Here is a 21,966-nt window from a genome sequence, read left to right as displayed (position 1 = left end):
AAAATTTGAGGCACACGCGCTTTGTAAAAACAAGGAAGGAAGGGGGGTTATAAAACTGCCTCCTTCCCCCTTGTTATTGTCATTCTTCACTTCTCTTTTCTTAGAGCTGAGAGAGGAAGGTGACAAAACCTCCCTCCCCCTCTCTCCATTCGCATGCTGCTGCCGTGCATCTATAGGGCCACGTGCACGTGCCACTCCGCCGCGGCACCCTTTTGGATGCGTGACGCACACGGTCGCTATGCTCACCTCTTGGGTTGCATGCACGTCGTGCCACCCTTTTGGATGGTTTGTGCACATGGCCATTGTGCATGCCTCTTGGGCTGCATGCGCACCACACTGTTGTACCACCCTTTTGGATGAGTGGTGCGTACGACTGCTGCATGCGCCTCTTGGGCTGTGTACGCACCACGCCGCCGCACCACCCTTTTGGACACGTGGCGCGCGCGGCTGCTGCATGCCCTCCTCATTTGTTTAAATTTTTATTTTTTATTTTTAATTTTTTTATATGATCTCTAAAAAACCAAAAAAAAAGAAATTTAAAAAAGAAAAGAAAAAAAAAAGGAAGTAAAATAAATAAAAAATATCATTTTTTGTTAATGTTTTATATGTATCCAATGATTAATCATTTTTCTTTTCTTTGTGATGTACATGTAATATAATCAAATGGCATCCACATTTGGATCAATAGCAAAGCTAGTTGTGTACAAGTTCCAAGGCGTAACCCCTAAGTCATGATTTCACAATGAACACTCTAAGATCAAAGACACAGAACTTGGACACACGAACTTGGGAGAATTTTTGAGGGTTTGTAATAACTCAACTAAAAGATCTTCTTTGAGATCTGCCTTAATCCGATCTGGATTGGTAAATGGAGCATCACATCCTAGGACCATTCAGTTAGCTAAATTGATTTTGACCTTATCTCGACATTTTTTTCTCGAGGAAAGGGTGGTAAAGAGCATCCTTGGGGAGGTGGTCTTAGATCTATGACTTGATCATATTGAGAGAGTTTTTCACTTACCTAGAGCTGATCATTTTATCAGACTTTCATATGAAGTAGCTGAGAGGTGGCATAAGGATCATCACCAGGAGGCCATGGACATCATATATTCCTTGTACTTCATTGAGAAGCCATCTCAGGGAAAGACAATCAACAAAGTAGATATGGCGCAAGGATACATGAAGGATGACATTGGATATTCAATCATTCTTCTGAGCAGAGTTATGGGATTGCTTGCAGCAGGTCATCTCACTCCATTCATGGTTAACTTCATTGAAACTATCAGACACGCAAAAATGCCACTCGATTGGGCCAAAACACTTAGCGAGAATGTGTGTGATCAGTTAAGGATAGTAAAGGACAAGAATAAGTTTTATATGACTTCTTATGTGGTATATCTACTTGCAGTAAGAGCCACTGACTATCTCAGATTGTACAAAAAGGGCAGTATGTAGGACCCTAACGCATGACCATATATAGTTTATCCTCAGCTAGCTAAGAAGAAGCTCTCTCCACAAAGCAAAGAGTATAGGATTGTGAATGATGCCTTTATCTTTGCCATCATTCAATTCATTGAAGGCGATTATGGAAAGAGATTTTCTGATGAGGCTAAGGTACAGATCACGGCTCTTGGTGCATATTTTATCCAGTTTTGGAAATTCACATACATTTGGGTTGGTGGTGCATCTATTCATCCAAAGAAGCTCCCAAGGTACCCAAGTGACAAGTTGGTTCTAATGGAAATTTCTCGGTAGATTGAGTCAGCATATGAAAGGATTAAGAAAAAACAAAGATCTTGTTGGGATTAGCCATTTGTAATAGGAGCATACCAGGTAAAGAGAAAGTAGGATATCTTGACTTTTGAGTGGGAATGGGAGAACTATCTCCTCGAAGAATATAACTCTCCCTGGCCATTCTTTGACAATGTTGGTAAAGTGGAAAATCTGGCAGGAAAAGAGTTCTACCACAAGGATGCCATTGAAGATCATTGGATGAATGCCACAAATGACTACGATCTCCGTATTAGGGACTATTGTAGAATGACTTTATATTTAGCAGAGAAGGCTCTCCATTTGACCATCCCAGATGAGATAAGGCTAAAAGATTTGCAAGAGCTACTAGATCCCTTATTCAATATAGATAAGGTTGGCGAGAGGCCCATTCTAAATGTAGAAGTTGATAGGGAGGAGGGGGATGATATTAATCATTGAGCAAGACATGTCATTGAAATGACAATGAGTTGGATTGAGAAACCCTTTCCACTTGATCAGATTCTGGACACAGTGATATTCCATGCACATGCTCACCCAGAAAGGGTAAAGGGGAGGAAGGTCATAGTTCTTATCTTTGCGCTCCAGTCTCTTATCAGGCTAGAAATGATCTACTAGCTTGATCGTCCAGTGGGATATTACCATCCTTCAGAGAAGAAGAAAGAAAAGAGGAAGAAAGCTTCTCCTAAGAGGATCCAGATAGAGCATGTTGAAGAACATGCCCCTATGCAACAACATGAATCTACTTCCCAAGACCCTCGAGACCCTGCAATTTCTCATATCCAGGTTGATTTTCCATTACCTCCTATTTTTTCAAGCCAACAAGAAGAAGGAGAGATTCTAGAGACATCCATTCACCCGATGCATTAAGAACCTGCTTCTCCTATGGTTCCATAGAAGCAAAGGAGGGTTAAGGTTAGAATGAACAAGAGGCAGAGAGTTCATAAAAGATTAGTGTCTAATCCATCTATTCCTGAAACCATTCCCAAGGAAGAATCAGATGAGGATGAAACAGAGTCAGATGGGGAAGAAGAACAAGTGCCTTTATAAGGGAGAACTCAGTTTGTCAAAGCCACAGAATTGGAAAGAAAGAAGAATGTCACAAATACCCCACCACCCACCCGAGCTAAAATGGTAGAGCTCTCTTCTTCAGAAGATGAAGTACAATGATGGGTGAATGAGAAAAGAGAGCTAGGTGATGATATTCTCTCCATTCCAGATTTTGATTTCATGCCAGTGGCTATAGAATTGGTTGGAGATAAGATTAGAGATACTCCTACAGGTGAATCTCAACAACAAGATTGGACGTAGATGCCACCTGAGACACAAGGTCCTTATCCAATGCCCCCATCTTCACCTCAAGCTATGATGGTAGATAAGGTTGCAGTGACACCTCCACCTCTGAGTTAAGAGGAACATGTTCAGAAAAGATCATCATTACAAGGAGAACGAGAACCAAGGACTACTAATGAGCCACCAAAAGAGGCATAGGTAATGGAATGTATACAATAGCCTTCCCAGGAAGTTGAGAATCAAACTATGGGATATACAAAAACTGAGACCATAGAAGAAGAACCCTCACAATAGGAAACTCCAAGAAAAGTGATAGAGAGAAGGAAGTAGCTGAACACATCCCTTCATCATCTAGAGCTAAGGTTGAAGAAAGACATATCACAAGATGGTTCTGGAAGGAAATAATGAGGAGTGCTAAGCATCAATTCCTTGCTTCAGAGGATGATACTTGTGACATTGCAAAGATTTTGAACAAGCCTAACTCTCCATTATAGGATGCAACATCATTTGCATTCATTAGCACTACTCAAAATCAGGACTTATTTACACAAGTTGCTCATCCCCCGAAAGGTAAAGATGAAGAAGCTATCAGCCTTCAGGACTATGAAGTAAAGGATATCATGTTAGGGAAACCTACACAGGAAACTTCTTGACAAATGATAACTATGGGAGTCAAAGAGGTTCTTAACCATATGGAATGTGATGAGATTGAAATTAGAGCACTTCGAAGGAGAGTTGAGATCTTGAAAGGATATCTAGCTGAAATTATTGGTGCTCTTGATTCTGAATGCCCCGAGGAGACTTTGACTACCATTCTTAAAGAAGGGGAAGGTGTACAGCTCAATCCATTTTTGAGAGCTTGTCAGGATTGGCAAGATAGCCTTGAGGATAGGGGTATCACTATAATTACATGAAGTCTGAAATTATTGCATGCTACACAAGACAATGTTGATAAGATTGTGGCAATTTTGAGGTAGAACTTCAGCATTATGGATGAGGTATGGGTTTGGAGCAAGGATTTGCAAATTCTAGAGGCCATAAAAGGACAAAGGTACCACATTCTAATTGATGTATATACTGGTGAAGAACTAGACATGATAGATGATTGGATAGAAAAGATTGCAGAGGGAAATAAAGTGATGGAAACATTGCATGATGAGATACATAGGCTCAAGGATCAAGCTCGAGAGTGAATTTTGGAAGCAAAAAAGTTATATAGTGATGCATGCTTGGATATTTTTGAAGATGAAGAAGGAGAGAAGATTTTACCAGTTGAGGTAGTTGTAGAAAACTTTAGAAAGAATTTAGAGGAAGCATCTAGTGATGAAGACATCAGACAAGCCTTTAGGATAGAAGAAGCATTGTTAGAGTTGGATACCAAACTTAGGGATTTTGCAAAAACTCGAATTGAGGTGGACAACTATAGATAGAAGGTTAAAGATAAGTATGAGGCTTTGGATCTTCTTGATGCTGCTAAGATTACTAAGATTATAGAGAAATTCAAGGGGAAATATCCAAACATATCTTTATGATGAAGATGGACAAAACCCAGATGCCAGAATTTCAATTTTGACACTTAGAAATTTTTTGAGATTTTTGACTCTGTCGAGGTTTGCAAGTCCATAGGTCTATAGCTACATAAGTTTGCAGCTCCATAGCTCCATAGGTCCATAGCTATGCAGGTCCATAGCTCCATAGCTCCGTAATTCAAAGGTGCATCGATAGTTGACTATTAGTTTCAAAAATAGCACTTTCCATGCATTGGAAACGCATTTTGATTGCAAGTTAACTCTGACACACATCAAGTGAAGGGCCAACTTCTATTTTTGGTGTCTCCATACACTTCTATTTTGACTGATGGCTTCCTCCTACTTTCTCTCTCATTCTTTCATTATTTTTGACATGTAAACGGCTCATGCATCCAATTAATGAATAAAATATGGATGGAGTCCCTCTAAGCACCAGTTAGATTACTAGTTTGTATATATTTAGTTTGTTTTAATGTTTTAAAAGCATTTTTATTGCATCAAGATATCTCTCACTCTAAACACAAATTGAGGAGATGATTTCTTATAAATACCCCATTGTAAAATGTAAAAAGGGCCGCCGTTATTATGCAATAAAATTATGCTTTTGGTGCTAGCATTCAGAGTGTAGTTATTCTTGCCTTAATGTGTCATTGTTTTGTGGATTTATTCATGAGATTGTGATTGAGACAAAGGTTTATTGCATTGTTTCTGGTTGTGTGATCTTTTAATTCTGGTGTTTGCTACAGATATATAAATTCTGTTGACGTAACGAGCTTGAGAAGAGATCACCCGATTGTGTCTACATAGCTTTTTGTCTCGCATGAGCATACTTTCTATGGACTTGAAATTTGATGAAGAGTGAAACATCATTTGATTTGTTACAGATTCTCACTGATGATTGCATTAGTGGATTCTAGGAAGTGCTGCTCCTATTTTCATTGGTTTCCTACCGATTTCTTCAAAGGTTTAACTCGCAGTGTGTTGTGTTGTGTAGCTTATGCCCATTTACGAATTTCAATTTCAAGTTATTTTATTTCATGTTGTTTTCTTTTATTTTCGTTATTGGCTTTGCTAACCCCCTATTAGAATAGGACCTCATAGTAGCTGCATTGTTAGAGTTGCATTCATTGAAAAATAGAAAATACAAAAAAAATTGATCTTTTGGTGTGATATTTTTGAGACAGCAAACAGATTTTACTTTATTCCAACATAAAAGATTTTTTTGGAACTAGCAAAGGCCTCCTTGTGAACACTCACATTTATCTTCTACTGAGTGAATTTTTGTATGTCACAAGAAAAACACTGAACCTTGGAGTGTATCCTTAAAAATATTTTCTTTTCAAGAGAGGACTTACACTTTGGATTCCTATCATTGGCCTTGTGCAAAAAAAATGCCCAATAGTACCAGATAAAAAATAGATGTTACTTTTAGTTGTAAAGGACTTATAGTCTTGAATTCAAAATCCCAGCGCAATAATTCCCAACACTTGGAAAATTTAGAGATTTGACTATCTTGGTGTTTTGAAATTAAGGTTGACAACAACAAGGGATATTCTTAAACTTGCCAGTTTAGATAAAAGGTTTTTTCAAGAAATAACTAAGGTAACTATTTGGCATGAGAGTTTCTAAAAGTTCTTAAAATAGGAATGCAAGGGATATTCACTAAAGATTGAATCTGAGAAATGAGACCAATATCTTAGCCACATAGTCTAGGCATGGTCAAGGTATAGAAAGAAAATTAAAAAGAAAATAGGTGTTAAGAATGAAAGATTCTATAAAGTTTGAGAAAGGTAATCTAGCTATAAGGATATGCACTCCAAATTGCTATCCAATATCAAAATAATTACTTCATTGAAGAATCAAATGGTGACATTGTGAGCTATGTGAAGCACGTATTCAAAAGATTAACCAAGACTTCAATTAAAAAAGTGATAACATGTTAAGAGCCCTCAAAACTAGTTCTCTTATTTGGTTAGAAAAGGAATTGATAAATAGCTTTCATGAATATTCCTAATGAATGGAATAGAAGAGGTGGAAGATTATTTCCACACTATCAAATTTTTTTGATAGATTGCATTATGAGATGTCAAAGGAAACGAATACAGTGTACACACACTAAGCTTGAAGATTTGAGATTCTAAAATTTTTACTATCAAATAACTTGAAAGCTATTTGAAGTGTTCAAGATTTAGTTTTCATTTGAAACATTTAGAATGATGCTCACTGATGAAGAATTTCCTTTGTCATTTCTTCCTTTTTGTTGGGCCTATTTGTTGTGGTTTCACAATGCATGCCCCATTTCTCTTTGAAATAAGGACCCTAGAGTAATTATTTTTTTTCTAGACCCCTAGTCTAGGGCTTGGGTCATTTTGTGAACTCCAACTAGAGTCTAGGTCAAGCCTTAGTCCTCTAACTCAGAAACCTAGAGGTTAGAATTGGAGAATTTGAGTGTTAAAGAATGATTTTTAGTGCACAAAAAACTAGCTTATTGGGGAAAATTATCTATTTTGACTAGTGTTGAAGCAAATTTTTTCTAAGTCCTATGGAGTCCTTGTTTGAGTCTTATAGCATGAGTTGATTAATGTTTTCTTCTTTGTGTAGATAAAAATTTGTCTTTGACTTGGCAGGGTTATAACTTTTGACCTAAAGCTCAGAATTCAAAACCAATTATACCATTGGAAAGAACTAAAATTTTAATTTCAATCCCTAAAATAGTGAGCCTTTGGCTACTTAGTTTTAGGGATCAATGAAAGTTTCAACTTAAAATTTTGAGTAGAAGACCTCTAAAATTGCCAGTTAAAAAGACCTAGAAAATCTTGTTAAAAAGATATGAAAAAGTTTCAAACATTTAATCATTCAAAATAATCTAGATGACTTGGTCTCTAACCCAGAAGGATTAGGTAGTTGGGGAGAAGAAAAGATCAAAGATACTAAGGTCAAACACATGAACTAGAATATGTTCCTCATATTATGCAACTATTAATGACAAGATTCAACACAATTGCCTTGAAATTTCAAGTAGAAGAAGCAACAAAAGTGGCACTAGTAGGAGGGCCCCTTAACATTTGAAATAGAAGAAAAATATTGACATTTAGTCAAGTTTTTTATTAGTGATAACACTTATTTAGATTCTATATGGCTATCAAGATCATTGAATAGTCTACAGTGTTTACCAAAGGAATTTGGTTAGTGTGAAGTCCAATAGTTCAAACTAAGCAGAATTAGGTAGTGTGAAGTTTAGCAGTTCAACCTGAGCATTTTAGTGGTTACCAAGCTTTGTAGTTTCTATTGAGCTAGTAGTTCATGTGAAGTGAAGTTAGTGTTAACTAAGCTATGTGATGATCAGATTTTACTGAGCCCAGTTATGGTAAATGAGTAATTCAATTTATACCAAGTTACATAGTATCTATCGAGTCACCAGTTTAGACCAAGTTTGAGACTATATTAAAGTGATTAGTATGGATTGAGCTTCTACTTCTACTAAATGCATGACAATGCTAAGTAGTGACAGTGCATGCGAAGCATCAGAACCTCACCAAGTAAGCCATCAGAACCCGAGTGCCTTCATTTGGGCTGACTTTGTAATATTCGTGTTATCTTGTATATTGGCCAACTTTGTAATTATGTAAATTGGATTGATATATATGTAACATATTGTATCATATCCAAGTAAGTATGATAGTGTAATAGTAATGTGAAATAGAAAAATGTGAATGTGAATCAACAACAAAGAAAGTATATTGTAAGGCCACATTAGTAAAGGAGTAGTAGAACCATATCTATCACATAAAGGTGATTAGCACTTCAAATAATCTCTATCAACAATCTAGTTGTAATTCATAGATCTATTGTTTCATCCTAATAGGTGAACCAATCCAAATCCTTTAACAAGGTAGACTTAATAGTCTTTTGTCAAATCTCTTTATCAAGTGCATACTTAACTGTGTGTTTGTAAAACCTCTAACAAGGTGGACCTAGTAGTCCTAATTGTTCCTAACAGGGTAGATCATCAGAAGTAAGCTTTAATAGGCCAACTTTATGTTGTAGTATTGAAGTTTTATGTGTATCATCCCCACCCTAGTTTTACTTTCTATTTGGAAGGTTTCTAGGTCACTAAATTATTGTGTTCAAGTGTTATGAATGTTTTATTTTTTCAAGTTTCTCATGCATGTAGTTAGATCTAATTTAATGAATTAAATGGTAATTGGATTATTGCAATTAAGATCTAAATTTGTTAAATTTTTTGAAGTTATTGATTCATCCCTCCCCTCTTAATAACCTAGCTAGTCTTGAATATTTCCAACAATTGGTATCAGAGCTTTGTGGTTCTCAAGATAAATTTTGACAACTTGAGCAAAGATCAAGGACAATGGAGATATTCAGACTTGATAAGGCAATTGAAAATGAAAAATTAGATCTAGAAATGGCCCTTATGCATCTCAATAAAGCTAAGGAGAAAATTTTCCAATCCCTAAAATGAAGGAATGAACTTGCAAATCAAATGAACGATCATTAGTAGATTGAAAAAAAGATTGAAGATTTTTCCTTTCAAGCACTTTAGATGAAGAAAATTATGCAATAAAAGAACTCTTAGAGAAGAATGGTTCCTACAAGAAGAAATAAGAAAGCTCAAAAGAGAATATGAAATTTAGTCAGTAAGGATATGTGAAATCTTGGAACAAAGGAACAAGATGAAAGAAGAAATGGATGGAAGGAACAATGAGATCCATAACCAATCCCTTAAGCATGTAGATCTTATGGATCAAATCTCCAATGAAAATGAGGAAATCATGAGCCAAACCTAGATCAATGAAAGATTAAGGAATGATGTAAATTTGGAAAGAAAAATCAATGAAATAATAAGAAGTGAGATGAGATCTAAAAAGAAAAATCAATGAAAATTTGAAAAATGACCTAAACACTAAAAAGAAAATCAATGAAAGAATTATGAAATCTCAATCAGACATGAATCAATTGAACCAATTGAATGAGTAGAATCTTTATAGACAAAAAGGAAAAGTAGGAATTGGATACAAAGAAGAAGGTGAATCCTCCAAACAAGGTGCTCAAAGGAATCAATGACCTACTTGCAATCACTATGGTAAGATCGGTCATACATTAAATAGATGTCAGAAATGGTAAAGTAAAATTCAATGGTAAATGCTACAATTGCAACCAACATGGTTAGAAGGCTAATGAATGCAAAGAGAAACCAAAATTTGAAGGCAAGTGTCACAAATGCAAGAAACAATATCATAAGGCATCAGACTGCAGAACCAAGTCAATCAATCCAACAGAGAAAATTGTGAAAGCAATATTCGGTTGGAACTATAACACTTGGTGTAGATGTCATTACTATGATGAATATGGACACATTGGCATGAACTATGTTAAACATCACACAAGGAAAAGAGGTGCCACCATAAGATGTTTCACTTGTACTCAACTTGGTCAAATAGCTAAGAATTGCATGAATATAGGTATACTTGAAGATTAAAAGAAAGAAAAAGTAGATAACATTTGAAAGTAGATGAGGCAACAATGGATTCCTAAATTTATTAAGGAAGCTAGTTCAAGAAATGATGGTCATGTCACTCAAGAAGTGGGTGACTCCACCATTTTTAACTAAGTTCTTAAAGAAGAACTAGAACTACATCATCAAGATCACATTCAAACAGTTGCAAAATTGAAAGGAAGCAAAGATCTGAATTAGTATTCAACATACAAAAGGATAATCAAGTGAGATTGGTATTAGTTATCACCAAGTTACCTTCTCTACTAAGTAAGGTTGAGCCATAAACTCTATTGAGAAAAGTTGGGAGTAACGAGAACATGTTTGATTACCGTCTTATGAAGCCTTTACCAAGCAATCCAAACATATAGTGGATGAAAACCTATTGCACATAATGATGTCATCACAACTACCTTCATACCAAGCACTAATGGAAATTTTTTAACAAAAAGTATGAAATTGAATTCATTTTCATCGAGAATTCTAAGTGTTATTGTGATCAAGCAAATTGTAGAGTAATCAAGTGACTTCGAGCAGAATTTGAAGATAAATCCTTCAAATTTTTTCATAGCTTATCGAGTAGCCATGGTAGCATCAAGTAGTAGCAACAAAGCAAGAAAAGGGTCAACTATTTTGGTCCGATGAGTGGAATGGAAAGCCCCTGATTTTAAACTTGTGCCAAAAATTGTTGAAACCCTTGATCCAAATGAAGTGCAATCATAGATCCCTCCTAAGGTAATACTCATTAATGATATCTGAACTCATTTTAAGTGTGCTATTTAGGAAATCAGAACCCTAGAGATGGATGATGCCCTAGGAGAATTATGTGTAAATGGAGTTCTTTTGGAGGACGAGACCATGGTGGTGGTTGGGGTCATGGAGGTCCTAAATTTGAAATTTCTTCATTAGAAATAGGAAAAAAGACCAAATTTGGAGATGATTGAGACTAAAAGTACTGCATTGGTAGCATAATTTGTATATTGTATGCTTCTCAAGCTGAGGAATCCTTTCAGAGTATTTTTAAATTTTTGGTAGAAATGGATTAGATACATCCTAAGCTGAGTTCACAATGGTCAGTTATGGCTTGAGAAACCAATTTTGATCACTAAGAAGATGATTCATCATATCAGCTACCTCCTCATGCTCACCAAGGCTAAACCACTAAAACCCTAGGTCAGGTGGAGTTAGAAAAGAAAACCCTAGTCAAGTGGGATGATAGAGGCATGAATATCAGTAGTGTAACTAATGTAAAACTGAAATTTGGCATATATGTGATAGCCCACAAGATTTATAGTTCTAGCCATCTAAACAATGTGTCATGTGAAGTAGTAGACTTCGCTTATAAGGTCGTGAAGAACAATCTGTCATATGATCTTATAGATTTGTTGTTAAAGTAGCTTAACGAAAACATGGAAAGTATTAGAACCTCGAAGAACAACCCTTGTAAATTTGGTTCTTTATTGACATGTTTCTTTTTCTATGCTCAAAATATTTTTCCTTCAAAAGGCATGGTAGTATGGAGAAATGATGTGCCAGTGCTATATCAAATTAATGAATATATTGCAGAAATGGGAGAAAATTTTGTTAGTATAATGGATAATTATTTTAATGTCTTTAAGGAGAAAATGAATAACAGATTTAGGATACCTTGGAAATTGGTTGAAGATAACAAAGATGATGTTTGTTTCATGGTAGACTATAACAAAGTCTACATTCAGATAGTCAAACCTAGAGTTGTATGGGTAAAACCTCTTCCTTATGAGGTGAATATAGATGAAGTAGGATATGATTGAAGCCTTGATAAATGAACCTATTGATCTAAAGGAACCACACTTTGGAAGATATGATGAGGCCAAGGAAAGAATAGAGCTTGAAATCAAGCTTCCATAGGCAGTTAACAAAGGAAAAAGGAGGATAGCAAAACTAAAGACAAACACATCTCTTTTGTTAATTGAGGGAAAATGAGAAGATGCTGAAGAAGTAGGGGATGAAGAGGAGTTAGAAAAGGAAGAAGAGCCAATAAAGAAGAAAGGAAAGGTGATCATCACCAAGCCACTAAAGCCATCCACTATAGTTTTTACCAGAAGATCCAGGAAGAAAGGCAATGAAGTTGCTTTTAGCAAACCTTCTCCCACTTACCAAGAAAGATTAAAAAAATTGGAAGAAGGTGCTAGCACAACCAACTTCAAATCATTGAAGTATGAAACAAGGATAGAGGCTAAGAAGAAATAGGTTGAAGAATTGGTGCTAACCAAGATGGGAAAATGGAAGTATTTCCCTGATTAGATAGCCTCCTAGATCTCTAATGAATTATTAGAGAAAATAAAGCCAAGATGGGACTCAACTATGCAAATAGAAAAAGATATCTATGCACTAACCTTGAGGCAATTTCTATTGAGCATAAAAAATGTTGAGGTAAAAGAGTCTTTCAAGAAAAATGAAGATAAGATGACTCTTAGGTTCAAAGTTTGTTTAATCTTGATAAAGGATATAGAGCATGTAGTTAAGAATGCCACAAGTATGTGGAAGAATGTTTATCACTTGCATAAACAAAGTGACTTCCTAGTAAAAGTCAAGGATGATGATAGTGATGATGAGGAAGAAGAAGCATACATAGAGCCTTCACAATTTGACAATGAAGAAGTTGAAGAACATAAAGAGGAAGAAGCTACTAAGGAAGATGAAGAAGATGATGAGGAGACTGATCTTATGAAGATAGTAGCCACAGTCATTGGTTCACTTCCTCACTCTCTAGCTAGACTTGTAGCATCATCAAGTTTGGAGATAGCTTCAACAAGTTTGATTGTGACCATAGTAAATACATAAAATGTCCAATCACTCTTTTCTCCCTCACAACTTAGCACATCATTGATAGAAGTGTCTACCACTTCATCTATCAAGCTACAACATCCCTCTTCTTGAACTCTCGAGTTAGCATCATCAGGCATGAGTACAGTATGTTCTAAAATTTTGTGTTCTTCTATAGTAAGTACTTCAATTTTGAGTTCTACAATTTTGGATTCTATAGTTTTTTCTTCTACATTTTTGGATACTTCTGTAAATACTTTAGTTTTGGATTTAGTAAGTATACTAGTTAGTATTTCATTGGTTGGCACTATATCAATTTTCACTGCTAATCCTACTATCTCTACAATTGTTTCCATTCCGAATTCAAAGGCATTAAGTACAAGGATAGTTGAACCTAAGACTCAATTGAGTACAAGATTTTTGAGTAGAGGAAAGGAGATAGAGGAGGATACAAACCTAGATGAGGAGATTGAGATTTCCAAATGGGATTTTGATAATACCACTACAAACCAAATGCATATAGCTAGTCAACTCCTCCAAAACAAGGCAAAGTAGAATAAATTAAGAGAGGAGAGAGATAGAGAATACAAAATCATTGATGATGCCAAAAATATTTTGATTGAGGCATTAGGTATTGAAGTTAATACTTCTCAACACATTTTGTTTCAATTAGAAGAGGCAGTCCAAAAGTTTAATGAGGACTCTAATGGTCAAGAAAAATTGATTGAGAAAGCAAAAAAGAAAATTGATAATAAAGTGCTTGAGCACATTGCTCAAAAAATTGCCATTTAGTAAGTAGAGGTTTCCTCAATTTTGACCAATCTTGAAACCTCTTGCACTAATGTAACATAACTTTTTGGAAAGTTGTGTAATGTTACTGAGTTTACAAAGGAAATAAAGAGAAAATTGACAAAGATTGATGAAGATCTGAAAGCTAGTGCACAATAGTTACAACTTGACCCTAGTACAAGATTTGCACATCATATGAAGATTAGATTCTTGTCAAATATGTAGGTAGAGTTGTTGAGAGAAGAAGCAAGAATCTAGTCTATACTGATAGATATTTAGAACAAGATCCTTCCCATCATGGATATAATGTAGAAACACATTGTTTACTCAAAAACATTGATCCATGACAACAACTTCTCCATTGCAGATCACATGATAGAACTCTTTGCAGAAGTGCAAATTGCACTACATACATGAAAGATTTTGCAAGAGAATTGGGATAAGACATTAGAACTAATACAAAAGGTACATTCTAATTTTATTTCTTATATTGGTGTCTCCATGTAAATAAGTTTTGAATAAATCTGTCATTATTTTCAAAAAGGGGGAGAGACACTTAGTATGAAATATATGGGGAGAGACACTTATTATACTATGTATATTGTATGGGGGAGAATCATGCAAAGGGAGAAAAGTGTATATAGTAGATAATTTTGAGATATAGTATACTGTATATACTTACAAAGACAAATTTTGAAAAATCTCAAAAATAGTATACCTTACCGAGTCAGTATCACATTGTGATGTATATAAGTTTTGGCTAATAAGTGTTTTTGTCACTAATGTCAAAGGGGAAGATTGTTGACACTTAGTCAAGTTTTTTATTAGTGACAATGCTTATTTAGATTCTATATGACTACCAAGCTCATTGAATAGTCTATTGTGTTTACCAAGAGAATTCAGTTAGTGTGAAGTGCAATAGTTCAAATCGAGCAGAATTAGGCAGTGTGAAGTCTAGTAGTTCAACCCAAGCATTTAAATGGTTACCGGGCTTTGTAGTTTCTATTAAGTTATCAGTTCATGTGAAGTGAAGTTAGTGTTAATTGAGCGATGTGATGATTAGTGTTTACTAAGTGCAGTCATGGTAAATGAGTAATTCAGTTTATACAAAGTTACATAGTTTCTACCGAGTCACCAGTACAAACCGAGTTTGAGACTACATTGAAGTGATTAGTATGGAATCATATTCTACTTCTACCAAATGCATGATGATGTTGAATAGTGACAATGGACACTGACTACCATAACTTCACCAAGTCAATCTTCAGAACCTGAGAGTCTTCATTTGGGCCAACTTTGTAATATTGGTGTTAACTTGTATATTGGCTGACTTTGTAATTATGTAAATTGGATTGATATATATGTAATGTATTGTATCATAACCAAGTAAGTATGAAAGTGTAATAGTAATGTGAAATAGAAGCATGCGAATGTGAATCAGCAGAAGAGAAAGTATATTGTAAGGCCAGATTAGTAAAGGAGCAACAAAGCCATATCTATCACATAAAGGAGATCATCACTTCAAAGAATCTCTATCAACAATCTAGTTGTAAGTTAGAGATCTACTATTTCATTCTAATAGGTGAACTAGTCCAAATCCTTTAACAAGGTAGACTTAATAGTCTTTTGTCAAATCTCTTTACTGAGTGCATACTTAATTATGTGTTTGTAAAGCCTCTAACAAGGTGGACCTAGCAGTCCTAATTGCTCCCAACAAGGTAGATAATTAGAAGTAAGCCTTAATAGGCCAACTTTATGCCGTGGAATTGAAGTTTTGTGGGTATCATCCCCACTCCAATTTTACTTTCTATTTGGAAGGTTTCTAGGTCACCAAATTATTGTGTTCAAGTGTTATGAATTTTTTTGTTTTCAAGTTTCTCATGCATGTAGTTAGATCTGATTTAATTAATTAAATGGTAATTGGATTATTTCAATTAAGATATGAATTTAGTAAATTTTTTGAGGTTCCTAATTCACCCCTCATCTCTTAGTAACCTAGCTAGTCTCGAATATTTCCAACAAAAAACAACTTGAAATTTTAAAATTTTGCATTTTTGTACAAGTTTAGAATTTTTTTTGAGCTTTCAAGGTGTGCTTCTTATGAAAGTGTTTATCTATAAAGAGGTTATAAACCATCCAAAAAGGGAAAAGTAAGTACAAAAAAAAGTGATCCTACACATTATCTAAGAAAAACCCAAAAACCATTTTCAAAATAGAGAACTTTGATTTTTTGCCAAATTGAGCTTCTAAGCTTCCAAGCTTCTAAGGTGCGCTTCTCATGAAAGTATTTGGCTATAAAGATGGTATAAATTATCAAAAAGGGGCAAAACAAGTACAAAAAAAGTGATCCCAGACCTCATCTAAGAAAAACCCAAAAACCATTTCCAAAATAGAGAACTTCAATTTTTTTGGCGAATTGAGCTTCCGAACTTTTGATTTTTTGAGCTTTTGAGGTGTGCTTTTGATAAAGTTTTTGTATATAAAGAGGGTATAAATCATCAAAAAGAGAAAAATTAAGTACACAAAAATTGATCCCAGACTTCATCTGAGAAAAACTTGGAAACCATTTTCAAAACAAAGAACTTATGACTTTTTGGGCAATTGAGCTTTCGAGCTTCCAAGCTTCTGAGGTGCACTTCTTATGAAAGTGTTTGGCTATAAAGAGGGTATAAATGATAAAATAGGGGAAAAGTGAGTGCATAAAAATTGATCCTAGACCTCATTTGAGAAAAACCTAGAAATCATTTTCAAAACTGAGAACTTTGATTTTTTGGCAAATTAAGCTTTCGAGCTTTCGAGGTGCATAGATGTGCCAGTTGCATTACTTCCAAGGTGTGATTCTTCTGAGGTGCACAAAAATATTTTGAAGAATTTAAAGGTGCACCAACAGTTAACTACTAGTTCTAAATTTAGAGTTTTTCATGCATTGGAAATGCATTTTGATGACAGTTTAACTCCTGCAAACATCCAGAGAAGGTTGAGCTTCTATTTTTGGCACCTCTAAAGACTCCTACATCATCTAATGGCTTTCTTTTCCTTATTTTATCATGCTATATTTGTTTTAAGACATCTAAAGACTCATGCATCCATTAAATGATAAAAATAAGGATTGATTCCTACTTAGCACCTATTAGAGAGTCAATTTGTACATAAATAGATTTGTTTTATTAGTTTAAAATCATATATTTGCATAAAGAGATCTCTCCCTCTCAACACAATTTGAGAAGATGATTTCCTATAAATTCAAGAATGTAATATGTATTCCAGGCCACTACTATTTTGATGCAATAATATATGCTATTGGTGGTTGCATTTGGAGTGTAGTGATTCTTGCCTAAGTGTGTTATATTTTGTGAATGTATGTTCATGAAGTGTAATTGAGCCAATAGTTTTATTGCATTGTTATGGTTGTGCAATCTTTTAATTTTGGTGTTTTCCATGGGTCTACAAATTTGATTGACATACTTAGTTCAAGAAGAGATCACCATATTGTTCTTGCATAGCCTTTCGTCTTGCATGAGCACACTTTTTTTGCCCTTGTGATTTGATGAAAAGTGAAAGATCTTATAGTTACTGAATTCCCATCGATGATTGCATTAGTGGAATTAAAGAAGCATTTCTCCCATTTTTAATGGTTACCCACTAATCTTTTCAAAGGCTTAACTCACAGATGTGTTATTTTTTTGGCTTGTGTCCAATAGGATTTTACTTTCACGTTACTTTCTTAAACTTCTTGTTATTGCATCTTTGTTATTTGATTTTACAAACACTTGGTTAATTTAGGAATTCATATAGTTGCATAGTTAGATTGCATTCATTAAAAAATAGAAAAATAAAAAAATATATTTCTTTTTGTGTGTTTTATTCTTTTCTAATAGCAAGAAAATTATTTGAACCAACAAAGGCCTCCCTAAAAACAATTACATTTATCTTCAACTGAGTGGATTCCAGTAGGTCACAAGATCACCCAGAACCCTGGAATTGATCCTATATTAGCTTTTCAAAAGAGGAGCTCAAAAGTATTCCTTCCATTAAGCATCATGCAAAATGATAGCTCAACACTCATCAAGGTCTACCATGGATGAAATTTCTCCTTGTTAAGCTTGGGTACATCCCTCTTGTGAGTCATGATCTTTATCTTTTAAGTACATTGAAAATTTTCTCTATAAGCACTAAGATATGATACCAATTGCTAGAAATTTTTAATAACTAAGGGGGGGAGGAGGTGAATCAGTTACTGAAGGTCCTTAAGTACCACTTGAAATAATTAAACACAAACACTCATTGTTCTGTCTATCCTATTTTTGCTCTGTGTCTACTGTAAAATTGGCTTAAACATAACTTGTATTGAATAATGAAAACATCATTAAATATAAAACATATAAATAGTTCAACATAGTTTGACAATAAGATTTTATGAGAAAACCCAATTTGGGGAAAACCATCAGCAACATGTCACTAATTTTCACTCTTTTGAAATGAGCTCTTTTAGGAACCAACCCTAATAAAGGTTACAATTTTTTTTTAAATGTGACCTTGTTAAAGGATTTAATCACCTTGTTATGATTGGCCTTGTTAGAGGACTTTGATCATTCCATTTAGAATGTCACATTGGGAAAGCATTTAAATGGTCTATTAAGTCTTTAAATGATTGTTAGGTCAACAACTATTAAAAGGATTTCAATACAAATGATTTACAATGACTGGAAAGAAAATAGTAGGTTTTGATCTATCTTACTACAACTCACTTTTGCAGGTTCAAATCTCTGTATGGTCCTTATGCTAACTCTATTGATAAGCCTTCATTGTCATCTCTGATCTTGATTTTCTTGGGAACCCTTGAAGAAATTTGTCCACTCTTCTCAACAACACTTAAGGCTTCTACTAAAATTCACTTATCACTATCAACATCATTTATGCAATCTTTCTCATTTAGCTTCACATCCACACACTTGTGCACTTCTGATCCACCTTTATCTATATGTTCCTTTCACATACATTTGCACTTCTTAATTCTTTTATTTGGCTTTGTACCTCTTTAAATAGGCAATTCTTGTTTTACCATTTCTATCACCACTATAGATCTTAGGGTTTACAATCAGGTTTAATTTGATTCATTCTACCTTTCCATCTTCTTGATCATCTTCTAGAAACTTCTCTAGAATTATGTATTAGGTCTTTACCTAATCCTCTCCTTGAATTGAATGATCCAACTCATCATTCTTATCTTCAACATGGTTTACATCTCTCAAGAAATAAACTAAGTTGACTAGGAATCATTATTTCCTTGAATCCATTCTCATACTATCATTTGACAATCTCTAAGTTTTGACACTCGATCATCATTGAATTACTTTGTCATAACTTAACACTTGGTCATTACTTATCACTTAGTCATTATAAAGCTTCTTGGCTTAGCATCAACTATCTTTCTTGGTAAATATTAATGCTTGGTCAACACTATATTTTCTCGACACTAACTATTGCTTGGTTGACACTAGCATCACTTGACCTTCCTTAGCCTTTTACTCTATTACTTGGCTTGGATTAGATTTCTTTACAGAAACAATCACTTTTCTTTATCAAAGTGTATCTAATCAAATGCCCACTGTAACTTCCTTTTTATAACTCAATCTTTCCTCTAGGTGCTATTGTTATGAAAAAATTCTCAAATCCTCTTGATCAATCAAATAGATATGAAATTTTGATTAGCTAGAAATATATCTTATCAAAAGATTTGACATCAATGACAAAACAAATTTTTTTCCAATTGTAAGTTTCCAATGCTATAATGTATTGGTAAAACATGTGTGCCACATTTCATGAATATGGTCCATAGTATGTGTAGATGGGTTTTTATGAATACATATATGTTTCTAATTAGTTTGATATTCATGATCCATCCAAAGATGTAATAAACAAGTCACACATATCACATATCACTTGTATGAAGGGGAATACTATTTTTGGGCACATGTCTCACAGGTTACACACTCTTGTTTTCGGTGTTTCCATAGCAACAAGAGGCTCAAGACTTTGGTAGTTACACCAATCACCTGTAACAACTCTAATCTCAACAAAATTACATTGATTTCCCATCTTTTGGGTTAAATTTTTTGAAAGTATTAATGTACACAGTCTATGGGTAACTATCAATCATCTTGTTCATTTAATAAAAGAAGAAATAATGAAATTGAAAATTAGAATAGGGAAATGAAACATTGTGATTGGCTTTAGATAAAAACATTAATCATGGGTTCATTTTAAGCGTAGGCAATAGTTCTCTACTATGTAGGAACTAACAATCAAAACCTTTTCTAAAATGAAAAAAATTATATCAATTTATCATTATACTAATAGATTCCAAGAAATAAATTCCTCTAATAAACATAATAAAAATTGCTTCAATTTCCTCAATCTATTTGTGCTTTTTCATATCATCAAGGAGTTGATCTGCTTCAAAGGAAACCATAGTTCTATACTTCTACTAATAAATGTTTTGTGCCTTTGTCCTATTCCATTGTCAACATGTTTTGAGTAATTCTCAAGTTTTAAATGTAAAACATGTGTTATAAGCTTTCTTTCCCCACACTCCATGTTTTTCGTTCATTGGCCAAAGAAAATAATTTGGTACTAAACATGTTAATGTTTAACTGAAAGAGGCCCATTTTAGTTTCATAGTCCTAGAAAGCGAACATTGAAGTAGACACTTCAAATTTAATAGGGCTAATTAAAAAAAAAACCTTAAGAATTCTAAACAAAGAAAAAAAAGTGATTTATTTAATTTGAGATTTAATAATAGGAAGATCTTATTTGTGATAGAAGTGCTTTATGTACATGAATTTCTTACTTCAGTGTTCAAGTGATGTTTTTGATGGGGTCAAGCCAAGTAAGAGAATGGACACAAAAGGAAAGGGGAGAAATTTATTAACTATGTAAATATGCTAATACATTTAGTACAGAGAAACAAACTCCAAAACATGCCCTAAGGGCTTACAATAGTATAAGTCTAGAGATAATTTCTCCTTTTAGTACCTCCTCTCAAACTCCACTCTGAACTACCTTTTACAATGCCAAAAATGTTCTTAAATAGACCCCGGAGGGTTAAAGATTAGGAATACATTCTAGAAAGTGCTAGTTGGCATCCACCGACCAAATAGAAGGCTCCAAAAGTCACATTAGAAGTCGGCACAAAATTAGAAGAATCCAAAAATGGTAACCAAACTTTTGGGAGACATAACTTTTGAATCATAGCTCCAATTGATGAACCGTTTACATTTCTAGAAATCTCTTGAAGTGCTCTATAGCCCTATGGACTAGCTTTGCTTGTCCCCCATTTTTAGGCCCTATTTGAGGTCATTTAATGCCCCTAACTTGACTTTGAAGCATTCTTAGGATGTCTCCAAAAATTTAAAAACTGTGATAACTTTCAGACCATGGGACCTTTTGACCTGATTCTTTTTCTGGAATGCTCTAAATTGCAATGAAAATCACCCTACCAATTTACACCTTCTAGTTCACCAAAATGATGGCTCAATTACATACTCCTATTTTTTGGCATTTACATGTATCCCAAGGTGATTAAAAACTCTAACCTAGAACATTAATAGTGGAACTGTGAGAGTTGGAACCTTTATTTGACCCAAATGGGTATCTAGAAATGAAAACACATGAAATAGAAGCTAAGTCTAAGTACATTTTTTTGGGTGACATAGGATTTCCCTTATACCTCTGGATGCTCCTGCATCAGACACCTAGGGTAGATTGAAAAGTGACCCTATCACTTTAGGAATGGTAGAGGAAATCCTAAATGGGAAACCTCAGCTGCTGATATCCAAGTTGAGTCCTCTATCAGCCGTCCTTTCCACTTGACCAAATACTCTTCATACTACCTATTTCTGGTGCTCCTACCCACACGACTATCCAAAATCTCATCTATCTCCTCCTTCTTAGAAGTAGGAATTGGACATGGCTCTAACATCAACTCCTCATCTGCACCATCATCATGATACTTTGTTAAGTCTGCAATGTTGAAAATAGGAGAAATATAATCTACTTCATATACATTTTCTGAGTCATGTTTCTTCAAAATTTTGCAGGGGCCAAATTTCTTCATCTTCAACTTGTTGTAAGTATCAGCTAGAAATCTTTCTTTTCTTAAGTGTACCATGACTAGATCCCCTACTTGGAACTCCTTATGTCTTCTCCTTTGATCAGCCCTAACTTTATACTGTTGGTTCATCTTGGTAATGTGTGCTTGGACCT

Source organism: Cupressus sempervirens, chromosome 11 (genome assembly GCF_028749045.1).
Source record: "Cupressus sempervirens isolate cs-2001-9-10 chromosome 11, ASM2874904v1, whole genome shotgun sequence".
Taxonomy (NCBI): domain Eukaryota; kingdom Viridiplantae; phylum Streptophyta; class Pinopsida; order Cupressales; family Cupressaceae; genus Cupressus; species Cupressus sempervirens.
The sequence above is the reverse complement of the archived record's forward strand: the minus strand, read 5'-3'. Positions refer to the sequence as shown.